We start from the raw sequence: 19,783 nt of genomic DNA on the forward strand, positions 1-19,783 counted from the left end.
CTCCACGAAGCCAATCAGCGTCCTGAGGAAGAGGAGCATCCCTATTCTCATACACCTGCTTATGAATATTGAAGTATAATTCAGCATGAATGTTTCCTGCCGAGGTCTGAGCGCCAAAGTCTTAAAATGTGTATCAATAAATTCTTCTAATTGTCTCTTCTTTCCGTGTGAGTTTTTCAGATTGAAATGCCAGATCACAACAACAGTTTAACTTTCATGAAGAATAGATGTTATTCAAAGAAACAAGTTGGTTGGGAGCGTTCTCCCAACTAACCTGTACCTGCACAGCATGCATCAGAAAATAAGTTTCATCAGAAAAAATATGTTTTATTCTTTATAGATCCCAGAAACACAGTGAAGTGAGACATGTTGACTTATTTAGCAGCTTTCAGACACAGGACCCTTCAAAGTTCTGTACAGGAAGACCACAGAAATAACAAATAACCTGGAAGATTAAAAAACTGACGAAGAACCACAGGAAACGCATTAAAACGAGAAACATAATGACAGAAAAGACAGATCTTGAAATGACAACATATTAATTATAACAAAAGTTGAGATAAGATACAGATAATAAAAAAATCTCGGCCTTAATTGTTAATATTCTGACAGTAAATGGTTAGCTACTACTGGAGTTATCAGATCATATTACATTTTAATGCTTAATTGTCTACATCAAAAATATAGTAAAAGGCAAAGGTTTTCCCTGTTAAAATTAACAAATACTTTAACTAGAAATATCAAGACTCATAGTAGAAGAACAGAGCAGACTTTAATAAGGACAAAATAAAAATATTCACCTCACTATTATAAAACCAGACGGTGATTATTTTAGTGAAGCTATGCTTCTAATGTGTCTATTTAATATCTGTAAGCTGTTTTAGAAATATTAAACTAACTAGAAAAGTATCCCCTGGTCTACTTAAAAGGCTTCATGGCTCCTTAAAGCTAAACTTGACCTCTAAATGGTGTTAATATTGCTGGATGTCATTAAACACATCATGTTTGGTAACACACCACCTGATTTCCTGTAAATGAGTCTGGGAGGGGCAGGTGGAGCACTTTCTGGTTCTCATGTTTACTTGCAGCAGGTAGAGATCAGTAATCAGAAGCTCAGGCTCCATTTTGTCTCAGAAGAACAAGTGGATTAAAACAAGTCTGTGTCAGAACTGAAGGTAAAATCATTTTATTCTAACTTTCTTCTGCTCAGTGAGTTTTTCTTTGGGAAGTCAGAGTTCAGTTTGATCCTCTGTTGACACCCAGGTCTTTGTTACAGAGAGTACTTTATACCTGTGTCAGCAGCGCTGTTCACTGTTTGGTGTCAGCAGCTATAAATGTGTTTATAATGATGGTTTCTGGCTGTGGAGGAACAAGGACACTCAGATCTCTGGTCAAACAAAGGTTGTTGTGGTGATTTCTGTCCTGACTCTGGTTCCAGCTGCCAGCCATAAAACTGTTTATCAGAGTTCAGTTCTTAAGGCAAGGCAAGTTTATTTATAAACAGACCTCTCAACTTTTATTGAATATTAATAGTGAGATTATATTAATTTTCCTCATGAAGATTGAGCCAAACTGGGGGATTTAAAACTTCCACAAGGTCATGTCTAGTTTATACATGTTTTACTTTAGTTTTGCTGTTTTGTTAAATTATTTAGCTTCTCATCTTTCTACTAATCTGTTTTAACAAAGCAGTTTCCACTGGTTGTATTTCACATGAACAGTAACTGAAACATGTTTGAACAAGTTGAACCAGACAAGCTGGTTAAAGCCCCTCCTCTTTAAAAACGTTCTGCGGCCAGCCTCACCTGTCGGTTCTAGAGAACTTGAACGATGAGCCCAATTATTAGTCTGTTGTTCTCAGGTAATTGCGCCTTCAGCTCCTTGTTCTACGTTGGTTTGACTGAATCTTGTTTGGATTTTCTGCATGTAAAGCATAATTTGTTTTGCCAGAGAGAAAAGATCCAATGAAGATGCAGTGCTGAAGGCACACACCCCACCAGATAGTCCGCAAGATCAGGATATTCAACAATACACAGACACAGCAGACAGTCTCTCAGACAGGAAAGGGAGATAAATAAAACGAGAAAAAGGCATTCAAGAGAAATAAAAACTTTGAAAGAGAAGCTTAAGTACATAACAAAGCAATGAAACAAAATGAGAAAGAAAATATATCGAAGGGTTTTACACACACACACACACACACACACACACACACACACACACACACACACACACACACACACACACACACACACACACACACACACACCACTTTAAAGTAAATGGGTACTTACAAAAGAGGAAAGAAATAGAAGAACAGGTGGATGAGAAGATGGAGAGCTGGAAGTGGTATAGGGGAGGCAGATGAAAACAGAAGGAAATGAGGGTCCCTTGTTTCCCTTATTGTTCTTTGATAGTTGCAAACGGTATAATTTATAATAGTTAGAAACTCTGAGTGATCATGGGTCCATAGATGGACATGTGCCAGTGTTGATGCATTCCTGCAGATGTGTGTCCTAATGGGTACAACCAAGAGTTTTAGTCCTCTGTGTCATGTTTTGGTAGAGATTGTTGTCGGGCCCAAATGCAGAGAGACCAAGGCAGGGAGCCAAAAACATACAAACACTGGAGAAAACGCAGGAGCCAGAGCAAAACAGAACCGTAAACCTGGATTATGCACAGACGGACGATGAGGCAAGGTGAAAAAACAGTAGAAACCAGCAGCGAGTGGAAAAATGAGAGGAACTTAAATACTGGGAGGATGGAAGCTGGAACAAAGGCAGAGGTAGAATCACTAACAGATCGCAGGTATGGAGAAGGAGCTGAAAACAAAACTGAGGAGAGAGAGCATCAGAGGAACAAGAAAACCAGTCTGAATGTAACTGAGGAAAACAAGATGCCAGGAATCAAATTACATGCAAAAACCAAAAACTTGATCTGAGCAGCTCTCAGATCAAGGATCCTTCTAAGTGCTCTACAGGAAGACCACAGAAATAACAAATACCCTGGAAGATTAAAAAACTGACGAAGAACCACAGAAAAAGCATTAAAATGAGAAACATAATGACGGAAAGAGATGTTGAAATGACAACATTTTACTTATATGGAGACAGAGGGGAAAACATTCCATTGGAATAGCAGTAGCAGGTCAAGATATAAGACGAATTGGACAACAAACTTCAACATTAACATTTAAAGTTACCTCTAAACAAATGTGTTTTTAATCTTGATTTAAAGGAACTCAGGCTTTCAGCACTTTTACAGTTTACAGGAGTTTGATCCAGATCACTGGAGTATAGGAACTAAATGCTGCTTCTCCATGTCTGGTTCTGGTTCTGCAGAGCAGGCTGGAGCCAGAAGACCTGAGTGGTCTGGAGGCCCTGATAACAAGTCTGTGATGGATTTAGGTGCTAAATCAGGGATTTATAGACTAACAGAAGGATTTTAAAGTCTATTCTCAGAGATCCAGGGAGCCAGTGGAAGTACTTCAGAACCGGGTCCATGTTCTCTACGTTCTTATTCTTAGTGAGGACTTCAGAACCGGGTCCATGTTCTCTACGTTCTTAGTCTTAGTGAGGACTTCAGAACCGGGTCCATGTTCTCTACGTTCTTAGTCTTAGTGAGGACTTCAGAACCGGGTCCATGTTCTCTACGTTCTTAGTCTTAGTGAGGACTTCAGAACCGGGTCCATGTTCTCTACGTTCTTAGTCTTAGTGAGGACTTCAGAACCGGGTCCATGTTCTCTACATTCTTAGTCTTAGTGAGGACGCGGGCAGCAGCGTTCTGGATCAGCTGCAGCGTTCTGATCCACTTTTTAGGCAGACCTGTGAAAACACCATTGCAGTGATCAGTTCTACTAAAGATAAACAAATGGATCTTCATCATGGAAACATCAGTCCTTTAATCCTTGAAATGTAGAAGGTCCACTTTGTAATTGTGACTTTGAAATTTGAGAACAGGAACAGAATTGTTATGATGCCTAAGCTCTGAGGTCAAAGAGTGTTCTGATGTAATTTTCCTGCTAATAAACACTGCCCTTGTTATACCCAAAGAAAATAACATGTCTTCCTTATTTGATACATGTTATATCTTAAATGTTTCAGATCATCTAATTAATTTTAATACAAAACATTAATAACCTGAATAAACTGAAAATATTCTTTTTAAAACAATGATTTTGGGGGTTAAGGGAACTTAGTTCTATATGGAAATATAGTTAACTTTGATCAACCAATTTTTTTGTGTTCAATGTCCTCAAACTTAGATTTGATTACTGGCTGCTATTGTATACTACTGACAGGATAACAGTAGTATACACCATGTAGAAAATAGTGCAACAGATTCTATCTACACTTATGATAATAATTATTAATTCAATTCAAATTTATTTAGAAAGCTCCAGTTCCCATCCACAGTGGACAGTGGGAGGAGCTGGAAAGAATGATGAAAGGGGAGACTGCTCCCTAGTGATCAGGGTGGTCTTCCTTTTAAACGGTTCCTAAAGATGTGTTTGGAGTAATCTGGTCATTTTGTAATAAAAGACTTGCTGTCTTTTATTTATAAAGAATTGTTTAAATAAAACGACAGGAACTAAGCATTATTTGTTCCGTCTTTTATTAAACATTAAAAAATGGTGTTCCACAATCCTGTCCCGTCCTCTGCCACTAGGTGGTCTAAGTGCACTGGCTGGACAGACTTCCCTATCTCCTCCGCTTATAAAGCTGCGATCTAATCCTGTTTACATGAAATAAGCCTGATCGCGAGCATCATCTTATTGTTACATATAATATCCTGGATTGGAATACCTTCGATCTGCAATGACCTCACTGTAGGGGAAATGTCTGAATACAACAAAATATTTTTAACTAGGGATCTAAAAGAACAGGGTATAGATTTCAACAATTTGTTATACAATTTTTCGGAGTTACTTAGGTCGTACTGGGCAAAAATTACCAAAATCCAAAAAGTTCCCTACTGAATCCATTAAGTGACCAACAGACCAAATCTATTTGGAATCGATTATTCCAAATCTGAATGTTGTGTGGAATAAAGTTATGTTTGTAAATCAATTTCCAATAAAAGGGTACTTGATGATGAAACGCAGAGAGATTGACAGGTAATGAATTACAGCTAAAGTCGCATCGTAAAAGGAAATCAATTCCTCCCATTTTTCCAAAAATAAAATTGGGGATTGTAAACCAAAAGGAATCTGTATTTTTAAGAAAAGCTTTTAGCCATTTTAATTTAATGACCCCCTTCATTACATCAAAATCGATAACATTTAGTCCTCCTTCATCCAATGATTTAACCACATAGTCTTTTCTTATGTAATGGCATCTATTCCTCCAAATTAATTTTCGAAGAATATCATTAGTTCTCCTGATTAACTCCTTTAAAACCGTCAGAGAAGAGGCCGGGTAAATTATTCTAGAAAGACCCTCCATTTTGGACAGTAACACCCTACCATTTACAGAAATGTCTCTCCTTAACCGTCTCCGTCCGTCCGTCCGTCTTCTTCTGCTTATCCGGGGTCGGGTCGCGGGGTAGCAGCTTCAGTAGGGAGGCCCAGACGTCCCTCTCCCCAGCCACTTGGGCCAGCTCCTCAGGAGGAATCCCAAGGCGTTCCCAGGCCAGCCGGGAGACATAGTCCCTCCAGCGTGTCCTGGGTCTCCCCCTGGGCCTCCTCCCGGTGGGACGTGCCCGGAACACCTCTCCAGGGAGGCGTCCAGGAGGCATCCTGACCAGATGCCCGAGCCACCTCAACTGGCTCCTCTCGACGTGGAGGAGCAGCGGCTCTACTCTGAGTCCTCCCCGGATGACTGAGCTCCTCACCCTATCTCTAAGGGAGAGCCCAGACACACTACGGAGAAAACTCATTTCTGCCGCTTGTATCGGGGATCTCGTTCTTTCGTCACGACCCAAAGCTCATGACCATAGATGAGGGTGGGAACGTAGATCCACCGGTAAATCGAGAGCTTCGCCTTTTGGCTCAGCTCTCTCTTCACCACAACGGATCGGTACAGCGCCCGCTTCACAGCAGACGCTGCACCAATCCGCCTGTCGATCTCCCGCTCCATCTTCCCCTCATTCGTGAACAAGACCCCAAGATACTTGAACTCCTCCACTAGGGGCAGCACATCCTCCCCAACCCGGAGAAGGCACTCTACCCTTTTCCGGTTCAAGACCATGGTCTCGGATTTGGAGGCACTGATTTTCATCCCGGCCGCTTCACACTCGGCTGCGAACCGCTCCAGTGAGAGCTGAAGAGCACGCCCTGATGAAGCCAATAGGACCACGTCATCCGCGAATAGTAGAGACGCAATCCTAAGGCCACCAAAACGGATCCCCTCAACACCTTGGCTGCGCCTAGAAATTCTGTCCATAAAAGTTATGAACAGAATCGGTGACAAACGGCAACCTTGGCGGAGTCCAACTCTCACCGGAAACGAGTCCGACTTACTGCCGGCAATGCGGACCAGACTCTGACACCGGTCGTACAGAGACCTGACAGCCCTTATTAAAGGGTCCGGTACTCCATACTCCCGGAGTACCACCCACAGGATCCCCCGGGGGACACGGTCGAATGCCTTCTCCAGATCCACAAAGCACATGTAGACTGGTTGGGCAAACTCCCATGCCCCCTCAAGAATCCTGCTGAGGGTATAGAGCTGGTCCAGTGTTCCACGGCCAGGATGAAAACCACACTGCTCTTCCTGAATCCGAGATTCGACTATCTGACGGACCCTCCTTTCCAGAACCCCTGAATAGACCTTACCAGGGAGGCTTAAGAGTGTGATTCCTCTGTAGTTGGAACACACCCTCCGGTCCCCCTTTTTAAATAGGGGGACCACCACCCCAGTCTGCCAATCCAAGGGAACTGCCCCCGATGTCCACGCAATGTTGCAGAGCCGCGTTAACCAACACAGCCCCACAACATCCAGAGCCTTAAGGTACTCAGGGCAAATCTCATCCACCCCCGGGGCCTTGCCACCGAGGAGCTTTTTAACAACCTCGGCAACCTCAGCACCAGAGATGGGAGAACCCGACCCAGAGTCCTCAGGCTCTGCTTCCTCAATGGAAGACGTGTTGGTGGGATTAAGGAGGTCTTCGAAGTATTCCGCCCACCAACGCACGACGTCCCGAGTCGAGGTCAGCAGCACACCACCCCCACTGTAAACAGTGTTGGTACTGCACTGCTTCCCCCTCCTGAGACGCCGGATAGTGGACCAGAATCGCTTCGAAGCCGTACGGAAGTCTTTCTCCATGGCCTCTCTGAACTCTTCCCACGCCCGAGTTTTTGCCTCGGCGACCAGCCGAGCCGCCTGCCGCTTCGACTGCCGGTACATATCAGCTGCTTCCGGAGTCCCACAGGCCAAAAAAGCCCAGTAGGACTCCTTCTTCAGCTTGACGGCTTCCCTCACCGCTGGTGTCCACCAGCGGGTTCGAGGGTTGCCGCCGCGACATGCACCGACAACCTTGCGGCCACAGCTCCGACTAGCCGCCTCAACAATAGAGGCGTGGAACATAGTCCATTCAGACTCAATGTCCCCCGCCTCCCTCGGGACGTGTTTAAAGTTCTCCCGGAGGTGGGAGTTAAAGCTCCGCCTCACAGGGGACTCTGCCAGACGTTCCCAGCAAACCCTCACAGTGCGTTTGGGCCTGCCCGGTCGGACCGGCTTCCTCCGCCGCCATCGGAGCCAACTCACCACCAGGTAGTGGTCGGTGGAGAGCTCCGCCCCTCTCTTCACCCGAGTGTCCAAGACATACGGCCGCAGATCAGATGAAACAACAACAAAGTCGCTCCTTAACCAACTGTATAAAATAGATTTTAAACCAATTATCTGTTTCAGGTTTAAAATTTTATTTTAAACCTTAAATAAAATCTAAAGCTAAATGAAGTTGTCCTTCATTTTTTTTAAAACAGAGTGGTATCATCAGCTAATTGACTGATTTTAATTTGTTTATTCAACACTGAAATATCTTGGATATCACTGTTCTGAATATGGATTGAAAGAATTTCTGCAACCAGAATAAACAATAAGGGGGAGCATCCACATCCTTGTCGTATACCTCTTTTAATCTCAAACCCATTGCATGTACCTTTTACATAAATAACTGAGCTATTTATTCCTTTATATAAAATTGCGATCGCTTTAATAAATTTATTGCCAAATCCAAAATGATGTAGAGTTTTTAACATAAATATGTGTATCAAAGAATCAAATGCTTAATAAAAATCTGGAAAAAGAATAAAGCACTCTTTTTGTATCAGTTCTTTGTATCAGAAGAAGCCTGCGCTCGCAGGTGAGGAATAGGGGCGAATAATGTATGCCCTTAGGGACTCTTTATATATATAGTTGCGCATGGCTTCAGACTCTGGGGCGGAAAGGGAATAGAGCCGGCTTCTTGGAGGGGTAGTTCTGGGCAGAAGGTCGATTGAAAAATCATATGGTCGGTGTGGGGGAAAACTCATAGCCTTAGCTTTATTAAAAGCCTTCCTCAAATCGCAATATTCAGGAGGAACTTTGGACAAATCAGGGTAGTAATCCTCCACCTTACCTTCAGGCGTCTGAAGTGGCTGTGCGGAAAACAGACAGAATTCAGAACAGGAAGGGGCCCAACCCATCACCTCAACCTGTTACCAATCTATCTGGGGGTTATGCTTCATGAGCCAGGTGGCACCCAAAATAACTGGAACCTATGGGGAGTCAATAATCATAAAGGTCAGCCTATCTCTATGATTACCTCCCATTATAAGCTCCACAGGCTCAGAGATGAGGTGGGAGTGATTGAGTTCATGGCCATCCAGAGCGAGAACACTGTGGGGGGTTGAGCCCAGGTGGAGCCAGATGTTCATCCTGGCCAGTCCTTCATTCATGAACTCAGTGTCGGCCCCAGAATCGATGAACACAGAGAGTTTGTGGGATTTAGTTGAGGTGGTTAGGGTGGTAGGAAGTAGCCTCTGGGGAAACGGAGAGTTTAGTGTAGCTCAGTTGGGATCGCTCCCCCCCTACTGAGCTTGATCTTTTACTGGGCACAACTGGACACGATGACCGGCTCTTTCTACAGTAGAGACAGAGGCCCTGCTGCTGCCTGCACTGGTGATCCTCCTTTGTCAAACCAGCCTTCCCCAGCTGCATGGGTTCAGGGTCTGTTAACCCCTGAGAAGACAGGGGTGCGGCAGAGGCGACTGCAGGTAAACGGTTGATATCCACTACAGAAGGAGGAGATCAACCCGAGTAACTAGTTCCTCAAGGTGCTTGAGGGATCTTGGGAAATCCCATGTGGTGAGCTCATCCTCCACCAGGTCCTTTCCATCCTCTCTGTATCAATTCCTCTCTCAACTCCTCTTCCATAGGCACCACCGTCAGTTCAAAAATCCTGCATTCACCCTTTAACATCATTTGACATTCACTGCTTTTTCCACATTATCTTTCTGTCAACTTCAAGGTTTTGTGAATTTACATAAGCCACCACACTATAAGTTGTCAAAACATATAACGTATATCCCATAATGAGGAAAGCAGTCTTTTTAACATTATTGATATTCCCAATTCACACCCTTCTCACTCCTCCCTGTCCTGAAACAAAAGTTCATTTACTGCTAGTTTTGTTACAGAAACATTAAAGAAAACAGTAAAGAGTTGTCAGGGAGAGTCAACTCAATCGTAGATGCTAATCTTTCTTGAAGTTGGACAAACGCTTCCTCAGCTTCCTGAGTCCAAATCAAAACATTATTCAATTTTATCATACCTTGTATCTTCACGAGGTCCCTCAAAGGTTGCTTGAGATCAATGTACCAGAATTTAGTTGCGATTGTAGCCAGTTAGTCCCAAAAGACAACATGTCTTTCATGCGCTGTAGTTTGGGTTTGTGAGAACACTCTGCTTGTGGCTGGAGGACATACTGCTTGTTCCTGTGGAAATAACACAGCCCAGGAAAGACACATGTTTCCTGGTAATTTGCAATTTATCCTTACTGACCTTAACCCTCTGATGCATGAATTATGCATCCCTGAATCAAGATTTTTTTATATGTGTTTTTACTCTTCTTAGGGCTTGAAAAAAACAAATATGAACTATTTTTCAAAAATTTAATTTTCCCAGGAAGTTACAGAAATGTCCACTACAGTGGACTACATGCGCCTGAGCACTGAACACAAAACATTATTAAACAATCTTGTATTCTGTTGTAAATATACAAGCAATTGTTTCATTTTTATACTTTGAAAAATATTTCAACACATTTTGTTTAAATTTTAACACTATATAGGCACAATATTTAGAACTGAATAAGAAAACCAATGACGATCATAGCCAAAGATCTTTAAACTGAATGTGACAAACATCACTGTGGCTTTCCACAGTTCTATAAGAACGTAGGACAGTATAACCAAGTCCTTTTATTAGCATGTTGCAAGAAAACATGAATGAAGTCATTTTAGTCTGTGCATCTCCTAACACTTTGATGGTCATCACACCTAACCTGTATGAATGTTTGCAAAGCACCCAGGGCACAGTGACACACAGCATTGCATGCAAATGTATTTGGTCTTCCATGTGCATGCAGCATCATGGCCTCTGTTTGCATTTTTAGAATTTTTTGCCTTATTCTTCGCTGTGTTTGAAGTCTACAATATAAATAATTGGTATAGTTAAAGAAACTACAGCTAATCTGCACAAAGTATAAACAAAATATACTAAAATGTATATTTTAAATGAATAGTTTATATGTGTTACATTTAAAACACTGAATTATAAACAAAATAATTACAAGACAATAAAGCAATTAAATGACTTCTGTTGAAAAAATGTAATGGGAGATGCATGACGTCCACTTCAGTGGACACATGGTTTATTGTAATTTTCTAAATGTTGGAGAAAATTTTTTAGATTTCAAACTGAAATCAAACCTTCCTTAGATGTTATTGTAAATCATCATATTTTTTTTACCTGTTGGGCTCTTCTACTATAGAAGGATTGAGAGGAAATGCCAGAAGTGGTCGACAGAGGTTGCTGTTTGTTGGCCATCTTGGATTCAGAAGAAATGTACTTGCAGTTACAATGACTGACCACTGAATTGACCTCAATGGAGTATGGCAGAAGAGAGCATTCTAGACAATGAGACCTTAAAACCCTGTTGATGGAGATGTCTCTAAACTAAATCCATGACCTGGTGATAGAGCAAGTTCTTGTGGCCGTCTAGCTGGCAACCTCCGTAAGTGAATAAAAATTATCTCGGAATGGCACAGAAATTGTAGATATTTGTTTTTAAAAACAGAATTTATAGCTCTAAGATCATGTGTAATACAATCTTTACCACTACCTTCCTTTTTCCACTGGAAGAATGAGTGCATTCCAGGCTGGAGCAGAGGGTTGTAAAACTCCAGCTCCAAAGAAGCTTGCAATGATATCAGCACTCCTATCCTCTGCTCAAAATTTATGGCTCTACCAGTTAACCCAGAAAGAAGACTCAACAGTGACCTTAAATGTAACTGGAGCACATGAAATTAATCCCACATCCGTGCACTTTCTGCACATAACTGTGATGGGAAAATACACCTCTGGTGCTCCATGATGATCAGTATGTTCCCTGCCATGGTAACAAATCAAAACTCCTATTTAAAAAATTGTATCAGTTACATTACAGACAATTTAATAGGTATCAGTATATTTTGAAAACAGCAAACCTGCAATGCTGGTTAGAACCCCTAATTCCTTTTTTTGGTGCTCAACATCGAGAGAAAGAGAAATATGAGGAAATGTTTACTCTAACATCATATACCATTATAGTCGTTCAGCAGTAGCAGCTGCCACACGCTCAGGTGCCACATATATATTCCTAGAAGTGACTGTGTTTTTACCTTAAAGATTCTTGATAACAGTCTGTATGGTTCCTGTCATCGAGCAGAGTGACGTGTGGCGGGTAAGGTGTGTACGAGTAGGAACTCAGACTTTGCATCCAGGGCTTCCATAGATGGAACACTGGTAGAACGGCAGTTGTAGCAAGCTCTGTTCACAGTTCCCCATAGATGTCAGCAACTCTTCTCTCACGGGTCACAACGGCATCCATCCCTGAGAAGCCCATCAGCGATACAGTCTTGGTCCACAACTCAGAAGCTGATAGTTGTCTGGAAATAGTGGTATATGTGGCTCCAGTGTCCACTAAAAGTTCATGCAGAGATTTCCCACTTTCGCTGACAGCACGGAATCTGCAGTGCTTATGCTGCTCGGGCCATCTTCTTCAGGGGTGTGTCCATAAGAAGAGTAATCCCCTTTCTGAGGTATTGACTTTGTGGAGGTGAGGTCATGTTAGGATTTTGTGGCACCATGCCAGGCTGACCTGTCGGTGTGGTGAAGCAGCCCACAATCACGTGCCCAATGTCCACAACAACCACAGCTGTATGTCGATGTGTGCTCTCACTGGAGTTTTCCCCCAGTCCCTTGCCCCACAATTGCACCATATCTACCCTGTACACTCAGTCCTCTGTTCCATCTTCGACACCACGCTGACCACCAAACTGCCACTTGCTTCCACGTCCAAAACCAACAGACCTGTAATTATATGGAGAATAGAGAGAGGAAAGAGGCAAGCCTCCTCCTTGGATTGAATTAAACTGAGGTGACACCTTCAGGGTTGAAGATCCAACTGCTGATACCATCACATGTTTACTTTTTCTTTTTACTCACTTTTACTCACTTTGTTTTGCTTCCGGCAATTGCAATTTAAATAACTAATCTTGTAATTTCTCTTTTTCTTGTTTTCTCTTCCTCCCCATATTGAGGCATATTGAAATAGTGTACCAAATAGTTTTTCCCAGCGAGCATATTCACAAATGGGCATATCAGGATTTTGTTTCATCCGCTGTGATACTGAAGAGGGTACACTTTTTAACACTATTTCTCTAAATAATTCATCCAGATTAGTTCTGCCTTGTTTAAGAGTCACGCATGTGTATTTGATCCATTTTTCTTTTTTTTCTTATTTGCTTTGCTGCCTGAGTTACATATGTTCCTTCGGATGCCTCAAACTTGGGAACCGCTGCAGGGGTGGATAAAGGAAAATGCTCTCTAACTGTATTTTCCAAATAACAAATTACTAAAGACAATAAAGTTTAATCTGGCATGTGGAACGTTCGAGCATCATTTTCAATATAAACTGCAGTAGAAGCGGTCACCCAACGTCCTAAAATGCCTCTTAAATCACCCAGGGCTAGTTTTGTGCCCTCAGTTAAATTATCTAATTCACCAACCACAATCTATACCACCAGCTGCAATGCTGTGTAGTTTAACCAACAAGAATTGCATTGCATGAATAAGGAACATATTTCTCTGCTCCTAAATTATTTTATAACAAGAACATCTGCATTTTAGAAGGGCTTTGAGAACGTTTTTACATGAAATAAATACTTTTTCCTAATACTTTCCTGCCAATTTCTGTCTCTCTGCAAATTTTACTTTGTAGTAAAACGATTCAAACCAGTAACATTTTTCATAAATTCTTCAACATCAGTTACTCCATCTGAGGATAACTTTAAACTGATGCATGACTAGACGCAGTGTTGATAAAATCTATCTAATCAGCTGCATTGTCCTTTTGCCAAACACGATTACACTCCATTTGAACTTTTATTTCTGCTTTCTTTTGATCAACCAGATTTAAGTCTGGTGTATTGTATTTAAACTAGGCCTGTCAAATGATAAAATTTTAATCACAATTTTTCACATATTTTATCTTTTTATTTCTGAAAATATAAAAACCCATTTGGGCATTTTAATACGCAATTTTTGCAATAAATGACACTTGTTAAAATTATGCTTGTACAAAAGCTATTTTTCTTTTTTTCTTTTTCACTTGTCTCAAAGAAATGTTTAATTCCCTGCCAAAATCCAACAACCCAATATTCTGGCCAAATTCTCCCTTCATGAAGAACATGCTGCACTCAGTAACTTTCGCACTGTAAATATCACACGCTGCATGCAGATTCTCACCCCTCACAGACACTCACACACAGAGATACACACACAAACACCCACACTTTTAAGAGCCGCAAACTCAAGCAGTCACTTCTTTACTCATTCAAACACAAAGGATCCATATTAACAAACACAATATGTTGGACAAGATATGACAAAGATAACAAATCAGACAGACAGCTTGTGCGCAGAGAGTCTTCTGCGACTCTTCCTTTCGACAGACTCTTCTCCCTTTTATTTCTAACTATTATTTATCAAAATTTGTGACTTAATGAGGCACCAGAAAAACATCCTCGTGCAGGACAGTCCTTGTCTTATATGGCCTTCTGCCCCACAGGTCCAACAATTATTTTTTGGACAATTCTTTGCCTGATACCCTTCCTTCTTGCAATGCCAACATCTTTTTTGATTACCTCTAAATCCCCCTGTTCCCTAAAAACCACTTCTGCCTGCAAAACTACGTCTTTGTCCTCTGCCCCGGTAATCACCACGTCTTCTGCTTACTTAATGAAACACTTCCTCTGTTTTATCTTGATAACATACACTGATCACAACTCCTTCTTTTCCCTCTTTCTCTGCTATTTTTAACCAGTACTGATATCTGTAAAACCTGCTCTTTCCATCTTTTTTTTGATTTCAGTTTGTTTTATTAATTATGGCTTCTTGGATTTTAGCTATTTCTTGTGAATTTAATTGCTCCTCAAACCCAGGTAAATGTATTATTTTATCAGGGTCCTGCTGCTCAACAAATTTCCAATCCTTACTACGGAGCTGTTTCAATGTTTTACTTACTTTACTGTCCCTTTCCCATTTTTATAAATTTGATCCAGTCTTTTCTAACACATAGGGTGTTCTATAGACTGGGATGCATACACTGTGGGGTAACAATAAAATACCTGTTGTGGTAATTCTCGCTTCAACTCTTTCAAGTGGAGAATTCTTACTTACAGCATCCACAAGAGGCTTGTTACTTACAATCCCATTGTTTTTAAATGAAGAAAAAAATACCTAGTGGTATCTAATTTTCCATTCACACACACAAACACACACTCTGCGGACTTTAACTCTATAGGACTCTGCCGCCCTCAAGTTACACACTTTTTTCCCTTTTTCTTTTACTTTAACACGGACATTTTGGACTCTGTTGTCCTTTTAATTACCTGTCAGTGTCTAGGATTTGCAGGGTTTGACTATGCGCAATGACCCTCAGTCACTCGCTCACACTTTTAACCGAATCCTCACTCACCGCTGTTGTCTATCCCCTCACAGCGTACCGTCAACCTTTGGACTCCAGCAGGCAGGACGGATCCGGTCCTGGAAAAGGATCTTAGGCTGTGGCCACAGTCTTTTACCCAGTTTCACCCTACCTGCTGGAATCCTCCGGTATGTTGGTCTCCGGCTTGAAGGACCAATCAAATGTCAGGCTTAAAGCACCTAAAACACTCAGTAAACAACACACAGGGAAGAAAGACAACAGATGTTAATTTTGCTCTCGAGAGGAGAAACGACAGAGATCTGCTCCTTTACAAATCTTCCATCGCTCTGAAGCACACCCTGTCATCACCTCTCTTTTTATTTCAAATAGGGGAGGTCCTTAATTACAAAACACAGTTGCAGCACTAAGGAAGTAGGGGAACAGTGACATCCAAGATAACACAGCATGATTTAATCACATCTCTTCCAGGCCCTCAATGCAGACCATTCACTACTCAGAGAATGGGTCACAAGTATCACAGATAACTGGGTGCATCACAGTTACACAAATGCCTTGTATCATTATCAACACAACGTGTTTCCTGTCTTCTGCAGGTCTCCTAGAATGGCAGAAGATAGTGAAGGACACAAACTAACGATAAAGCTACAACACTAACCACCTCACATATATATTCCAGTAAATATATGATGACAAACCCAATAAATCATTAACACAATAAAATAAATACAACATACTCCTAACAGTAGGAAAAGAGGATGGCTGCAGCTCAAAGTGAATCTCACACTGAGTGAGAAAAGCTCAGCAATGTTCAGGATCGCCCCTGAAGAGCTCGGGCGGGGTGAGGCGTCATCCTGGGAGAGACGATGTCACCGGACATGACGCAGAGACAGTAGGAGACATTTGCGGAAGTGCGGGTGGGGGGTTAGCTTGGCCGCGGAGATGGTTAAGTATCTCTGCAATGCAGGCTTCTAACTGGGAAATGGATTTTTACACACCCACTCGCCACTGACTGTCAGATGATGGGTCCATGATGTGGCCAGATCAAACAAGTCAGTGATGCTTGAACAAACTTTATTTAAAGCGAAGGGAAGTGCGGGCTCTCTGGACGCGCTGCTTGCGCTTATGAGCTGGGAACTCCTGATTTAGGGGAGAACGAGGGAGCAGAGAGTCTGCTGAGTGCAGGCAAACTGGTTCCGTCTATGGGCTGGCAGGGCTGAAGCCGTTGAGTGGCCGACTGATAAGCAAACAGTCCTTGTGGGGCTTTCCAGGGGCTTTATCCAAGGGTGGGCCGGGACCAGCAACAGAGAGGCAAAAGGTCCAGCGACAGTGCAGAAAAACGTGTTTGAGTTCGGTCCAGATCCGGCAACTGATATGCTCACAGAATCCGAGGGATTAGAAAGGCTCTGGTACTCACAAACAGGATTATACAGATTGGGTCAGATTATACAGATTGAAAAAAAAAATCCTATACAAGGGAACCAGTTGATTGCATCAAAGTCTTGACAAGCAGCATTCCCCCCTGAAGAAGCGTAGAGCCACAGGGAGAGTCGTCTGCATTGTACATGGCTTTGCAGCAATCCCTCATACTGAGCAAGCATGAAGCGACAGTGGAAAGAAAACTCCCCATTAACGGGAAGGAAAAACCTCCAACAGAACCAGGCTCAGTATGAACGGTCATCTGCCTCAACCAACTGGGGGTTAGAGAAGATAGAGCAGAGACACAACAAGACAGACAAAAAGCACAGAAGCACACATTGATCCAGTAATCTGTTCTACATTAGATGGTAGTAGCGGGTGATCTGACTTCACTGGATGATGTTACAGCTAACAGGATGCCAGACCAGGTGTACCTACTATGAGGAAAATAAGAGAGATAACAAAAAGTTAAAAGCTGAAATGATGACAAGCAATGCAAAATTAAAGAACAATAGCACTCAGTAGAGTGGGAAAAATAGGCCCTGATGTCCTCCAGTAGCCTAAGCCTAAAGCAGCATAACTATAGAGGTAGCTTGGGGTAACATAAGCCACTCTAACTATAAGCTTTGTCAAAAAGGAAAGTGTCAGGTTCAAACACCTAAAACATTCATTAACAACACAAGAAGGAGAGACAACAATGAGGTTAGTGTTCATAAATCTTGCAAGGAGAGGAGCTGAGATGCTTAATACAGATCTCCAAACTCGCTCTGAAGACACTCTGTCCCCTCCTTGCTTTTATTAGGGAAACCCTGGTTACATTTGTCAAGCTAAGGGGTAGGAATAAGCAAAACACTCTGTGACCTTAGGAACACAGAGATAAAACTAAGCAGTCCACACAGTACATTTATACATAAGCACTCCAGATGGCTGAATACAGTTCATCACAGTTTCAGACATATTTAGAAAAACACTTATTATCGTCACAACACATTTCTCTGCTTTCTGCAGGCTTTCTGCAACGATAAGAGAGAGAGTAAATCAATACACATACATAGTAAATTGAAATAGTAACCACTGGTCTATATATTCCAGCAAATATATGATTAACACAATAAACCTAATGAACAATAAACTAAAGTAAAGAGAGATTGGGCATATAAAATACACTGTAATAAAACCTTAAAACTTCTTAGTAGTAAAGAGTATATACGTAATAAATGCAATGAACTTAGTAGATAATAGTAAAATAGTAAGATAGAAAAAATAATTCTATCAGAAAGTTTTAAGATTAGTCTTAAAAGTAGACACTGTCATGATTTGTTTTCATGGACTCGGTTAGAACACGCACACACAGAGCTTGTTTTGAGAGTTAATTGCAAGGAATGACTTGTAGATGTTGGAACCAGAGTCAGTTACCAGACTGGAGTTGATGAATACAGGAGCAGGCTGACTGGAGGAAACTGGAAGGCTGAGGATGAGCCTAGGGATGGGACCCAAGGCTGGCAGGAGAGCGTCGGAGTGGAATCCAAGCTGTTTCTTGGGGTGAGTTCTTGGAGGTGCGAGGACTGCAAACAAACCTGAGGTGCAGCAGGGAGAGTTCCTTGGATGCAGGGGCTGCAGTAAATCCAACAGGTGCTAGGCTGCTGTAGAACCAGAGGCGCGGACGAGTGAGTTTCCAGGACATAGGGCAGAGATTCAGCAGCGCAGCATTGAGAGTACTGGACTTAACAGGCATGGTGTAAGTGGAAACTGAAAATGAGCTGGCGACGAAGAACAAACAAAGGAGTGTTAAATAGCAGAGTTGGTAGGTAAGCTGAGTCCACGATTATTGCAGCCTGACAGGTGTGACTAATCAGGGCTGCACTGGAGGAGAAGGAGCCAGGAAAATCTCAGGGCGCAGCCTGCAAAACTGCACACTGACAGACACAGTGTTTACCTCATGGTCCAAAACTGGGAGATGGTTCCACAGGAGAGGAGCCTGAGAGCTAAAGGATCTGCCTCCTAGAGTCTCTACTTTTAGAGACTCTAGGAACCACCAGCAGACCTGCAGTCTGAGAGCGAAGTGCTCTGTTAGGAACATACGGGGTAATCAGAGCTCTGATATATGATGGAGCTTGATTATTAAGGGTTTTATACATTAGAAGAAGAATTTTAAATTCTGTTCTTGATTTAACAGGAAGCCAATGAAGGGAAGCAAAAATTGGACAAATATGATCCCTCTTGTTGATTTTCTTCAGAACTCTTGCTGCAGCATTTTGGATCAGCTGAAGACTTTGAACTGCATTTTGTGGACTTCCTGATAGTAAAGAATTACAATAGTCCAGCTGTAGGAGCTATTTCTCTATTTTTGTTTTGGAACTCAGATTATTTAGTTTGTTTGTATTTATTTGGTTATTTTTTTTGTATTTTTGTTTGAAACTAGTTGTTTAGAATACAATTATTTCTTAGTAAATTGTTTAATTAGTTAATTGATTTTGTTTGGGTGTGTCTGGTGTATAAATACATGGACTTCAGGTAGCTCAAGAGGAAAGTGGGTGGGCTTATGTTTTTTTTTTTACCAGTCTGTCAGTCTACCAGTCCTTTCAGGAAACCAGGGCAGGAGAGGTGGCCAGTAGTTTTTCAGTTTGTACCATGTTTATTTTTTCCTGAAGAAAGTTGGAATAAACTCACGAAACTGCATTTTGACGTATTTTGAGAATTTGTTGTACTGCGTAAAACCGGGAACCCACTTTTCATCAAGTGACCATTGGATTTACATTTATTTTTTGTTTGTTTACTTTTAAGTTTTTTCATAGACAAGTAGTCACTACACCAGCCTTGAAGTAACAAATGCATTGACTAGTTTTTTCAGCATCACCCCTGGACAGAATGTTTCTAATTTTGGCGATATTCCGGAGGTGAAAAAATGAAACTCTGGAAAACTGTTTAATATGGGATATAAATGATATGGCTTGGTCAAAAATAACACCAAGATTTTTTACTTTATTACCAAAGGCCAAGTTAATGCCATCCAGATTAAGTGATTGGTTAAGAAGTTTATTTTTTGAGGACTCTGGCCCAAAGATTAAAACTTCGGTCTTGTCAGAATTTAGATGCAGGAAATTTAAAGTCATCCAGCTTTTGATGTCATCAAGACATGACTGCAGTCGAAGTAATTGATTGGATTCATCAGGAT

At 41.7% G+C, this 19,783-nt stretch overlaps 1 protein-coding gene across 2 annotated transcripts in view; it reads left to right on the plus strand.

Moving 5' to 3' along the window:
* Positions 1–1,081: 1,081 nt before the first annotated feature.
* LOC118556872 (ribonuclease inhibitor-like) overlaps positions 1,082–19,783 on the plus strand; it is a 68,486-nt gene continuing 49,784 nt past the window's right edge. For both annotated transcript variants that reach the window (XM_036125425.1, XM_036125424.1), the window contains exon 1: positions 1,082–1,175. The gene's annotated coding sequence lies outside the window, so the exon portion shown is untranslated. The remainder of the gene's footprint in view (positions 1,176–19,783) is intronic.

Source organism: Fundulus heteroclitus, chromosome 21 (assembly GCF_011125445.2).
Source record: "Fundulus heteroclitus isolate FHET01 chromosome 21, MU-UCD_Fhet_4.1, whole genome shotgun sequence".
Lineage (NCBI taxonomy): Eukaryota > Metazoa > Chordata > Actinopteri > Cyprinodontiformes > Fundulidae > Fundulus > Fundulus heteroclitus.